A 12510-nucleotide genomic window follows, 5' to 3' on the forward strand; every position below is an offset into this window, starting at 1 on the left:
CTCCCTACTCTCCCTTATTGTGGGTTAGCATCCACATATCAGAGAGAACATTCAGTCTTTGATTTTTTTGAGACTGGCTTATTTCACTTAGCATGATATTCTCCAGTTCCATCCCTTTACTGGCAAATGTCATGGTTTCATTCTTCTTTATAGCTGAGTAACATTCCATTGTGTGTGTGTGTGTGTGTATATATATATATATATATCAATCACATATTCTTTGTCCATTCATCTGTAGTAGGGCACCTAGATTAGTTCCATAGCTTAGCTATTTTGAATTGAGCTGCTATAAACATTGATGTGACTGTTTCACTGTAGTATGCTGGATTTTTAAGTTCTTTAGGTATAGGCCAATGAGTGGGAAAGCTGCTTAGCACCAGTTGCTATAACAAAATACCCTAGACTGGATGGCCTAAACAACTAACATTTATTTATCAAGGTTCTGAAGCCTTAAAGTTCAAGAACGAGGCTGACAGACTTCGTTTTTGGTGAGGGCTTTCTTCCTGGCTTGCAGGGACCACCTTCTTCTTATGTGCGCATAAGGTAGAGAGAAAGCAAGCTCTGGTTTCTTTTCCTCTTATAAGGACCTAATCCCATCAGGGGGCCCTACACTCCTCATCACCTCATCTAAACCTAATAACCTCCCACAGGTCCCACCTCCAAATACTATCACATTAGGAGTTAGGACTTCAACACACGAATTTGGGGGGAACATAAATGCTTGATCCTTAATGTAAGCTTTCTCAATTGTCAGTTAAAAACCTTTGTCTCCCTTTCTCATATGATAAAAAATCAAACGGTTGGCTCCATGTTTGGATTTCTATAGTCCACAAGATAGATAGTCTCCCTGACTCTGAAAAGCCAGAGGAGTGAAGAAAATTTGAGAATATGTCTTCAAACAGCCTAGATTGACATGTTAACTTGCTTTACACAAAAAAACCCAACACAAACATCCCCCCCACGCACACCCCTATTGTTCCTGGGGGTGAGTTTGGTGCAGCGGATCAGGCCCACACTCTTCAGGCAGTGGTGAACCAAGCCTAAGTAAAGGTGTTTTTATTTCTGGAGATAAGCCTCTACCATGGTGTGGTCCTGTGACATTTCTCAAAATTCTGATCGTGCCATGCAAAAGTGTGTCCAGTGTACCCTGCCCATCCTAAATTCCTTCTCTTAAGAGCTTAAGCTTTAGAATACTTCTGACTGGGGGTATTATATAAAATTAAATAAAGTAAATAAAAATGAGTTAAGAAAACTACCACAACTTATTGCCCCTCACTATGATGGCCCCTCTCACTCAGCTCTCGGTCTCTGACATATTGAAAAATGTTTTATATTTATTGTGTTTATTGCTTATCATTTATTCTTCCTATAGAATATAAACTCCAAAAAGGCAGGAAGCGTGGTCTGTTTTGTTTACTGGTGTCTCCGCTGTATGCCCTGAAAAAGGTCTGACATGCATTCGGGGTTCCAAAATAACGTGGAGCCAACCTATTGCCTGTCAACAAATGGGTAAAGGAAATATGGTCTAAGTACACCATGGGGTTTTACACAGCCATAAAGAAGAATTAAATCACGTCATTTGCTAGTAAATGGATGTATCCCAAGAACATTATGCTAAGTAAACTAAGCCAGACTCAGCCAAGGGCCAAATTCTATTCTCAGTTGAGAAGCTAGAGAGAAGCAGGAGAACAAATGGAGAGGGGCAGTATCATGAAAATAAAGAGAAGCACCGTGGAGTAGAGCAAGGGGATCCAGTGGAAGGGAGCAGAGGCTGGTAAGGGGAGCAACCGTCGGATGAAACCGACCAATTTGTGCTTCATGTATGTGTGAATACATCACAAGGAATTCCTATGTGTACCTATAATGCATCAATTAAAAAAAAAAAACAATAAATAGAGAGAGGAAGACCAGTAGAGCAAAGAAAGGGGAGAGAAAGAGGAAGTAGTGGGAATTGAGAATGAGCAAACTGTATTATATATAACTATGTCATGTGTATCCATGATTATGATAAAATGAACCCCCACTAGTAAGTATAATACACAAAGTATTTTTTTAGATTAGTTGTGGAATTGCAGTTGCAAGTGGGACAGGATTCAAGGTTCCTTTCCTGGTCCCTGAACCCTCTGATTTTCAAAGCTTTCCTTGCTGGTGGGTCAGTCCTCTTTGTGCCCATTTGCTGGCACTCTCCTGGGAAGCTGGCCTTGCTCCCTCCTGCTGACTCCCCAGACAATGGTCCACTGTGTGTGTACAACCCCTCTTAGGCTCAAAGACGATTTTCTGCCCAGGGGCTCACAGCCAAGCTCAGGAAACCCAGCCCAGATGTGGAACCCCAGGCTCGGCAGCTGGCAGCTGGCAGCCAGACGTGGCAAGCAGCCCCTGGCTCTCTGCGGCCATCTCCAAGCACTCCTGGGCATGCCATGAGACTCCTCTGAACTTTTCTGAATATATACTCTGACTTGACGTGATGTGGAAGGGAATGAGCAAGCCCCATGTGCTGGCAACGTTCAGCCATGTCCATGGGCTTGGCACAGCCCTGCCCGGGGAAGCAGGCAAAAAGGGTGGGCCGGCAGACAAAAGGCCTTGTAGTAGGCCCAGGGGTTTGTGCTTTCTGCCAGACAGAAGGGAAGGGAGGTACAGATTAGCACCAAGGACACTAAAACCAGATGGGTGAGGGGCTGGATCCAGTGTCCCACAGCAGGATGGTGGAAATGGAATACAGCTTCTTCTCCTTCACGTGCTGCCTCTCGGCTGGTAAGTGTCTTCTCTGACCCTAACCGCAAGCAGCAGGACCTTGGCCCATGAGAATGACTCAGGCGCCCCAAGACTTTGAGGCCTTTCTTGCCCAATACTCTTCCTCATGTGGCTCACTTGGTTCTTTACTGGAAGACAACTGACTTCCATGGCACAGTGTGTCCCCCGCCCCCAGCCCAGGCCACCACTCCCATCATCCAGTTCTGCACATCTCTGTTCTTCTGAGCACCTAACACAGTTTCTTGCACTGAATAAATACTCAATAGTCATTGAATAGAGGAATCAATAATGAGTAAGTGCTTGTTATGGTTTGGATGTGAAGCGTCCACCAAAAGCTCAGGTGTGAGACAATGCAAGAAGGTTTAGAGGAGAAATGATTGGGTTTTGAGAGTCTTAACCCAATCAGTGAATTGATCACCTGATGGGATTAACTGAGTGGAATGGAAGGCAGGTGGGATAGAGTTGGAAGAGTGGAGCAGGGCGGGGTGTGCCTTTGTGGTATATATCTGTAATTGGCAAGTCTCTCTCTCTCTCTCTCTCTCTCTCTCTCTCTCTCTCCCCCTCCCTCCCTCCCTCCCTTCCTCCCTCTCCCTCTCCCTCTCCCTCTCTCTGCTGTCTGATCATCATTATGAGCTTCTTCCCTCCACCATACTCTTCTTCTATGATGTTCTTCCTCACCTCAAGCCCCAAGGAATGGAGCCTTCTGTCTATGGGTTGAGACTTCTGGAACTGTGAGCCCTCAAACAAACTTTTCCCCCTCTACAGCTGTTCTGCTCAGGTCCCTAGTTTCCGCAGTGAAAAAGCTGATTGAAACAGCACTCATCCCTTTGATGCTATAGATTTGGAACACGGTTCCTTTCCACATTTATTACAGTTATAGCGCCAGCCTGATCAGGTAATCACCCAAGTGACGAGTCCTCTTTTCTCAGCAAGTCTCCACGATGAATATTTCAGGCAAGTTTTTGGGTTTTTATGCAAAAGCAAGGAGCAGAGAGCACAAAGCGAGCCTGGCTGCCTCAGGACCTCTGGAATTGATGCTCCAGGTTGTAACCTCCCCCACCTGGCACAGCAGGTCCCAGTACTAAAGGGAAAGAAGTAGAAAAGGGAAATTTTCTGCCCTGATGTAGTTCAACAGCAGAGCTGGGCAGTGCTGGTCCTTTCCCCACTAGCTGTGTTGATGTGCCAGCAGGAAACAGAGAAGTGAAAGTATTTGGAAGCAGATTTTTAGGTTAATTTCTGGGAGACACCATGAATGAATAAAAAAAAAAAACCTCAGGCTTTGTGGTCGAATCAACATGGTTTTCTAATCCAGCTCCACCATTACCAGCTACATGACTTGGTTTTTAAAATGGAAACCAAAAATGAAAGAAAATAAAAAGAAAGAAAGAAAAACAAAAGAAAAAATCACAGAAAACCTTGGAAAGAGAAAGGGCTTATAAAATAAGAAAATAGCAATGTTTCTGTATTGTTGTATAGTCTTTTTGAGTTTTAAGCTAGGTGTTAGTGTAAGAGTCAAAATGTTTGAGATTTTTTAAAAATTCAATAAGTAAAAAAGTTATAGTCTGCTAATGCTAGTTTACTGTTGAAGAAAGAAAACCTGTCTTTATAAATGTAGGGGGTTACAGTCTGCAGGGTTGCACAGCCTCCACCTTCCCTCACTCACCCAGAGCCACTTCCAGTCCTGCCGGCTACACGCATGGTAAGTGCCCTGTACAAGTGTATCGTATTTTAAATCTTTATGCCTTATTTTTACTGAAGCTTTTCTTTGTTTAGATATAAAAATAATCACCACTGTGTGACAACTGCCTACAGTACTCAGTACACTAACCCGCTCTACAGGTTTGTGGCAGAAGAACAATAATAGGTGGTACCATGTAGCCTGGGTGTGCAGTGAACTGTACCTCGTAGGTCTGTGTGAGAACACTCTGTGGTGTTTCCACAGGAGAAAAATTGCCTAACAACAGATTTCTTAGATCGTGTCCCCACTGTTAATATGTTACTCACATATACCTGGTGCACATCTCATTTGTGTACCAGGTATATGTGACTATACCTGGTACACAAATGAGATGTGAGCTGAGAAATGTTCAACTAGTGCTGGAGAGACACTGAAGATTTGTGAAATCACAGGGGCCTAGAGCAAGGTACCCTGACATATCACTTCATTTGCTTTAGCATAATGCCCAGCACATAGCATATTCAACTACTGCATTTTAGAACTTTCTGGACTTTTTTTCCTAGACATTTTCCATTCACAATTGATTGAGTTCATGCCTGCAGAATCTGACCATATATATGTGGTGATTGTCCAGTTTGCGGGCACACAGTTCCTGAAATCTTTGAAATTTGCCGAGTATAAAAGAGTATCTTTCAGCCAGTCATGTTGGCACATACCTGTAATCCCTGCAACTTGGAAAACTGAGGCACAAGGATCACAAGTTTGAGCTAGCCTGGGTGACTTAGCAAGATCCCTCTCAGAATAAAAAATAAAAAGGGCTGGAAAGGTAGCTCAGTGGTAGAGCACCTCTGGGTTCAACCCCCAGTACCTTAAGGGGGTAAGTGCCTTTTTGTATGCTAACAAGATGCCTGGTTGCTGGGGGCAGAAGAGTCTCTACATAGCTTCAGGATGACAGCTGGTCACCAGAAAGATCAAAGCATCATTAGAGAGTTAGGACATTCATCCCTAACCCCTAACCTTTAGGGAAGAGAGGGGCTGAAGATCATCAATGGCCAGTGGTGTAATCAATCATGCCTACATAATGAAGCTTCCATAAAACCCAAAGGACAGAGCTCAGAAAACTGGACACATGCAGACGCCTGCAGGGTGGCAACCACAGGGGGCATGGAAGCTCCACTCCCCTTCCCACATGCCCTGCTCTCTGCTTCTCAACCATCTGGCTGTTTGTTTGCATCTTTTCTAATCTCCTTTACAATGAGTGGTAATTTTAAGGAAAGTGTTTCCTGAGTTCTAAAAGCTGCTTCAGCAAATTAATCAAACCCAAGAGGAGAGTCATGAGAACCTTTATTTATAGGTAGTCATTCAGAAGCACAGGTCAAAATGTGAGATTTTTCCATTGGCATCTGAAGCAGGAGATGGTCTTGTGGCACGAGCCCTTAGCCAGTGGGATCTGATGTGATGTCCAGGTAGTGTCAGAATGGAATTGAACTGGAGGAGACTCAGCTGGCGTCCTTTGGAGGACTGCTGGTGTGTTAGGGGGAAAACCCACATCTGTTGTCAGACGTGGGCTGATTGAGTGGTGTGTGAATAGCAAAATAACTTTTTCTCTCCCTATTTCTATTAGTAACAGTCACTGGTAAGAAGTCACTAAAGAAGTCTTGGTAGACTTATTTTCTTGAACCAGTTTTCAGCTGGATAACCATAGCTGAGTTCACTATGACTAACTGGTAAGCCATTGCCTTCTGAGTAGAGAGGATATGAATCTAGAAATATCTACTTTCTCAACAAAGGTATACTTTTAGGGTCTCTCTCTCTCTCTCTCTCTCTCTCTCTCTCTCTCTCTCTCTCTCTTTCTCTCTCTCTCTCTCCCCCTCCCTCCCTCCCTCCCTTTCTGCCATCTGCCACATAAAGAGAAATAGTAAGAGAGAGCCCCTCTTATCTTTAAGGTCAGATGCACCAGCCTTTTTGAAATCAATGTGTTTCATGCACAGAGATCCATTTTCATGATTCATTTTCTTTCAATGTTAGCAATGGTGACTCAACAGTTTCCTCAGTGTGAATATTAGATGCAGCTTACATATGAATAAAATCCCAGAGTCTTTACTTCAAATTATTCTATTTTTGTGCATCATTCTTTACCATTCTCCAATATAGCTGAATTAACATCAAATGGTTCTGAATTATACAATTAACTACATTCAGCTTTCATTACAGTTACCAATTAATCCAAATCTGCAAACATGATATCGACTGAGAATCAGTTACAGATAAGGGCATCCAAGTGGTGTCCCTACTGGTTCATTCCTTTTACCTAAGGAAGTTGAAGAAATTCTAGCTAACGAGTAGTTTCCTGTGGGTCACACGTGGGACTGCTAGATTACTAGTGATCTGGACTTCTTGGAAGGGAAACTGAGATCTCCCTGTATATACCTCTGATATTTTAGGCCAGGGGTTGACAAGTAATGGGCACAAGCTTTGCCTCCTTTTTTCTTTATTGCAGCACACACCACCAGTGATCTCTACTCTCTCTTGCTGAGCCCAAGCTCAGAGCCACAATATTTCTAAGATAGTCATTACCAATTGTATTAGTTATCTCTTGCTGTGTAATAAATTACACAAACTGAGCAACTTAAAGCAATACACACTTATTGTCTCTCAGTTTCTATGAGTCAGGAGTCTGAGCATAGTTTTCATCAGTCAGGAGTCTACTTCAAGGTCTCTCATGAAGTTATCTATATAATCCAGGTGTTGACCAGGATCTCATTTAAGTCTCCACCAGGTAATGATTCACTTCCAAGCTCATGTAGTTGTAGACTGAATCCAGTTTTTTTTCTTTCTTTCTTTCTTTTTTGTGGTGATGATTGGACCATTTTGCTCAGCAAAATGGTAGACATGTTGCCCAATACAGAACACCTAAAAATATATGATAAAAATACAAGAAAACTTCTTTTTAAAAGCATGATTGAATCTGCTAAAATATGTAAGAGAAATTCTCAGAAATGCAAAGCAACGAGAACACACAAATCTGAGAGGTAACAGCACACCAAAGCACTCATCAGGAACATCCTGTTCATTCCCAATGTACTAGAACTTGAGTTTTAAAGGACCAAAGATGTAGGGGGAGACAGGCAGGAGAAAATCCTGGGGTCTAAGCAGAGTCGGACCTTGGATTGGAGCTTATTCTTCTCTATCCGATAAAGCCAGAACACCAAAACACCAGACCCATTTTTACTAGGGTAAAAATCCATCTTTCAGAGGAAAACAGAGGATCACTACTCACTTTAGCCCTGACTATTAGGAGAGAAGTAAAAAAAAAAAAAAAAAAAATCCCTTAAGAATCCCCACCCCATGAGCATACTTTATGAATTAAGAATTTGCCCTAACTTCAAAAACTCTAAAGCTGAAAATTTAGATTCAAATTATCTAATTCGTATAGCTTCCCAAAACTTTGAGTAGACCAAATCCTCTCAGAAGGAATTAATTTTAAATCTAAGCTTTATATAATTCCCCAAAATAAAGTTCCAGTGAGCTCATAACAACAAAAATCACAAAATACATACTGGAACAAGCCAATGTGAGCTAGAGTCTTCATAATAAACCAAGAAATAATGAAAACAGACATAAAAAGGTTGCATACAGAGAAATGATAAGATATGAAATTAAAGCAAATACATTAAAAATGCTTACATATGAAGAGAAGAATTTTTTTTAAAAAAAACAAAGAACAAAAATTATATTTGATTAGGCAATTTTTTTGAAAACACAGTTGCTAGAAACCCAAAGAGCACTAACATTAGAAATTTGATGTATGATTCAACACCACTTTAGACACAGCTGAAGAGAGAGTTTATTAATTAGAATATAATTTTTAAAAAAAATTACACAAAAATTAGTCCAGTGAGACAAAGAAATAAAAAATTTGTAGACAATAGGAGGATAAGACAAACGAAGGATAAATTAAGAATGTCTAACCAAAGTTCCTGAAAGAGATGACAGGGAGAATGGGGAAAAGGTGATGTTCAAAGAAGTAAAAGATGAGAATTTTCTAGAATTGATAAAAGAGAATAAATCACACATTCAAAAATCCAGTGAATCTAAAGTAGAATAAATCAAAAGAGGATGAAATAGAAATACCTAGATTTGTTGTTAAAATTCAAAACACCAAAGTTAAAAAGAAGATCTTATTTACTGTAAAATATTTATTTATTGTGTGTATCTGTGTGTGTGTGTGTGTGTGTGTGTGTGTGTGTGTGTGTGTTTACTGGAAGTTAAACCCAGGGGTAATGTACCACTGAGCTACATCCTCAATATTCTGTGAAAAAAAATTTTTTTTATTAGTACCAGGGATTGAACTCAGGAAGCTTAACTACTGAGCCACATCCCCAGCCCATTTTTATACTTTATTTGGAGTCAGGGTCTCGCTGAGTTGCTTAGGGCCTTACTAATTTACTGAGACTGGCTTTAAAATCAAGATACTCCTGCTTCAGCCTCCTGAGCCACTGAGATTTTAGGCATGCTGCACTACATCTAGCCCCTCCATGAAATATTTCAATCTACTAAAGAGAAAAGATGAATTATTTACCAAAACAATTGTCAGATTGACTTGACTTGACACCTAACTTCTCAACAGTAACGAAGATAACATAAGATATTCAAAAGACTAAAAACAAATTACTGTCAATTTAGATTTCTGTTGTTTAAAATAACAAGAATAATGTCAATTTGCGAACTTAAAAATAGAACAAAATACATAGGAAAATAGCATAAGTACATGTAAATTAGAAGTTAAAGTTCTCACATTTTTTTTCCTAGAGAAGGCAGAAAATGGTGATTAATTTAGGATTTTATTGAATTGATAGGTTAAAATTTCTGGGACAAACACTTAAAAATAGAAATAGAGTAAGAAGGAAAGAAATTAAGTAGACTATAGCCTTGAAAATCTAAAATAAGGTAATAAGGGGAGATAAAATATGAGAGATCCACAGAAAAAGCTGGAATAAATACACAGCATAAAATAATATGGTAGAAATGAATCCAAATATATCAGTGAACTCAACCAATGTAGATGGAGTTACTTTCCCAAATTTAAAAGAAAAAGATGGTTAGATTTGGGGCCAAACTGAGCTATGTCAAAACACACAAAACTAAAACACATTAAGGTTTAAAATTTAAAATGAAGAAAGATGAGTTGTAACAAAATCTGGTATAGTTGGATTTATAGTAGACAAAACAGTTTTTAAGGCAAAACCATAGGGTCATTGTATATGAATAAATGTTCGACTTGGCAGGAAAATAGAGCAATTGAAATCATGCATGTTCCTAATCAGTTAACCCCAAAGTATGCAAATAAAAAAACTGATAGAATTTATAAAGAGAAATATAAATTCACCATCTTAGTGAAAATGTCATTGCACCTTTCTCAATAATTTATGGACCCAAACCATGAAGATTTAAACTTCACTGTTAATACTTGTTCTAATGGACATAGAATAGAACCTGGTGGACTGGGGAGGTGGCTCAAGTGGTAGCGCGCTTACCTGGCATGCATGCGGCCCGGGTTCCATCCTCAGCACCACATACAAACAAAAAAAAATTAGAACCTGGCACCCAATAATTACATTCTTTTCTCACATTTTTTTTTTCCCCTAACATACATGGGATACTATGGTAGAAACAGGTAATTGATCCACGATTACTATTCTCTTTCTTGAGTTTTTACTTGTTTATGTACATGGCCATTCTGAGTAAGGAGTTACATTCTCAGCCTTCTTTGAAGGTAAACATGGTCTACATTTTTGCAATTCAACATAAGCAGAAATGACATATGCTTGGGATTCCAGAAGGGAGTGGGCATGTTCTCCTTCACTCTCCTCCTTTCTTCTGTCTGGAATACAGTTGGGATATTCCTGTGACAGAAAAGATAAAAGCAAGAATGTTTGTAGCAGTACAATAGCCTAAATCTGTAACACCCCAAATGCCCATCTTTAAGGAAAGGAATCAGTAGATTTGGAAGATTCGTACAATGAAAAACTGTGCTAGAGTAAAAAGGAATGAGTGATTTGTCAACATAGTGTAGAATAAAACAGGACACAGAGAGGAATATATGCACTTTTACTCCAGTTATATAAAAATAAAAATCTACATGATATATCTTAAGGGATGCATACAAATGTGGCAAAAAAAGGAATAAAAACTAGAAAGAAATCAAGAGAATGAGAAATTCGAAATTCAGCAGAATGGATACATCTTCCTCAAGAGGAAAAAAGAGAACTTGGAAGGAGTTCACGGCAGCTTTAGAATTACCTTTAATGTTTTATACTGGGTTATTACACGGGCTAATGTTATTATGAGTCTTTAAAGTCTATATACACATTATATAGTCTCCATTGCACATGTAACATATTTCATAATAAGTGAACTAATAAGAAAAAGATCAGTAGAAAAACTACCAGATTCTACCTAGACAGTCATATATTTAAAAGTCTATAATGATTATGACTTTATTTATTGTTTAGTATTTAACTGATTTAGTAGGCATTTATTATATGAAGAAAGAATAGGGAAAATATTAGTATGAAGTGATTCTTTGATCAACCTTCTCATTGTAAAACATAAAAAGAGAACAAATGAGAATTAGGAGCAACATTTTCTAATTGCAGGATAAATAATTAACTCCTTGGGTGCAAATTTGCTACCCGTCATTTCACAGTTGCAGCCAAGATCACTTTCTTCCTTTAACCTTTGCTGGGAAGAGGCAGGTGAAGGCTCACCCCTGGAGGCCAGCCTGTCTCTGTCCTCTTCACCTGCTTTAGGACTGTACCTTAAACTGCCTGCACCAGCTCCCTGGGGCTGCTCTTCTAGGCTCAGCTCTCTTTTCCTTTCAGAATCCGGTTCCTCTGGAAGGCTTAATTAAGTTCTTTTTATCACCCTTCACAAGGCACTCTAAGGCCTATCCTCTCTCTTAAAAGTCAAAATTAATTTCTCTAAAAGCTCTCATGCTTCCATTATTCCATTCCCAACCACACAGTATTACTGTCAGGAGCCAGAAGCCCTTCACTCTAGGACCCAGAAGGAAAACTAAAACCTTCGTGTGTAGATAGATCACAGAGCAGACAGAGCAAAACCTGCTCAAGAGTGCGTCTGCTGATCTCCTTGAATGAACTGTCTTCTGAGATACCAGCTCACTCTGTTGGTAATTAGCCTCTTGGGGCCTCACTGCCACCTGCCCCGCCCCACCCTGCTCTGTCCCCCACCCCAGTCCTCCTTTCCCTCTCAGCTGCGATGCATATTCCAGGCAGCTGGGCAGCCCCTCTTGACTAGCTCCCACGACTTCCATGCGCAGGTCTCTTCACTCTGAGGGACCCTCACTGAGAGGAAGTGAGACTGGGGTCGGGGATGCTTTGTTCCTAGAGGACTGTTGTTACAGCTCTGCATGGAGTCATCCTATCGTGAAGAGAAGCCATCTTGGACTCTGAAGATTCCTGGAAATACCAAAATGTCATGAAGATTTTGCCAAAAAAGGCAGAGACGACGGGGGTGGGGAGGACCACAACCAAGTTTGAGAAAGCCAATCATTTGTTTATTTGTGAAATACATAAATGATTCCCTAAACAACAGGGGCAGTGAAGAGTGGTAGAGACTCCCAAATACCCCAACTGTTCATAAAAAGGCCAACTGGGTGCAGTCCAGGCTGGGTTAATTGGGATCCATGGCAGGGGATTTTCGACCTTTGCAAGAAAACAGCTGCTGTCACCAGTGTGAACTTTGCCCTCTGATCTGTTTTGCATTTCCAGGTCAGAGGCAAGATGTCCTAGTGGCTGGCTACATTCCCCAGGGACATAACATAGCTTCCCAACACACACACTCACACACACACACACACACTCACACACACACACTCACACACACACACTCACACACACACTCACACACACACTCACACACACACTCACACACACACTCACACACACACTCTCTCACACACACACACTCTCTCTCACACACACACTCACACACTCTCTCTCACACACACACTCACACACACTCACACACACACACTCACACACACTCTCTCTCACACA

This window comes from Callospermophilus lateralis, chromosome 3 (assembly GCF_048772815.1).
Source record: "Callospermophilus lateralis isolate mCalLat2 chromosome 3, mCalLat2.hap1, whole genome shotgun sequence".
In the NCBI taxonomy this organism is placed as follows: domain Eukaryota; kingdom Metazoa; phylum Chordata; class Mammalia; order Rodentia; family Sciuridae; genus Callospermophilus; species Callospermophilus lateralis.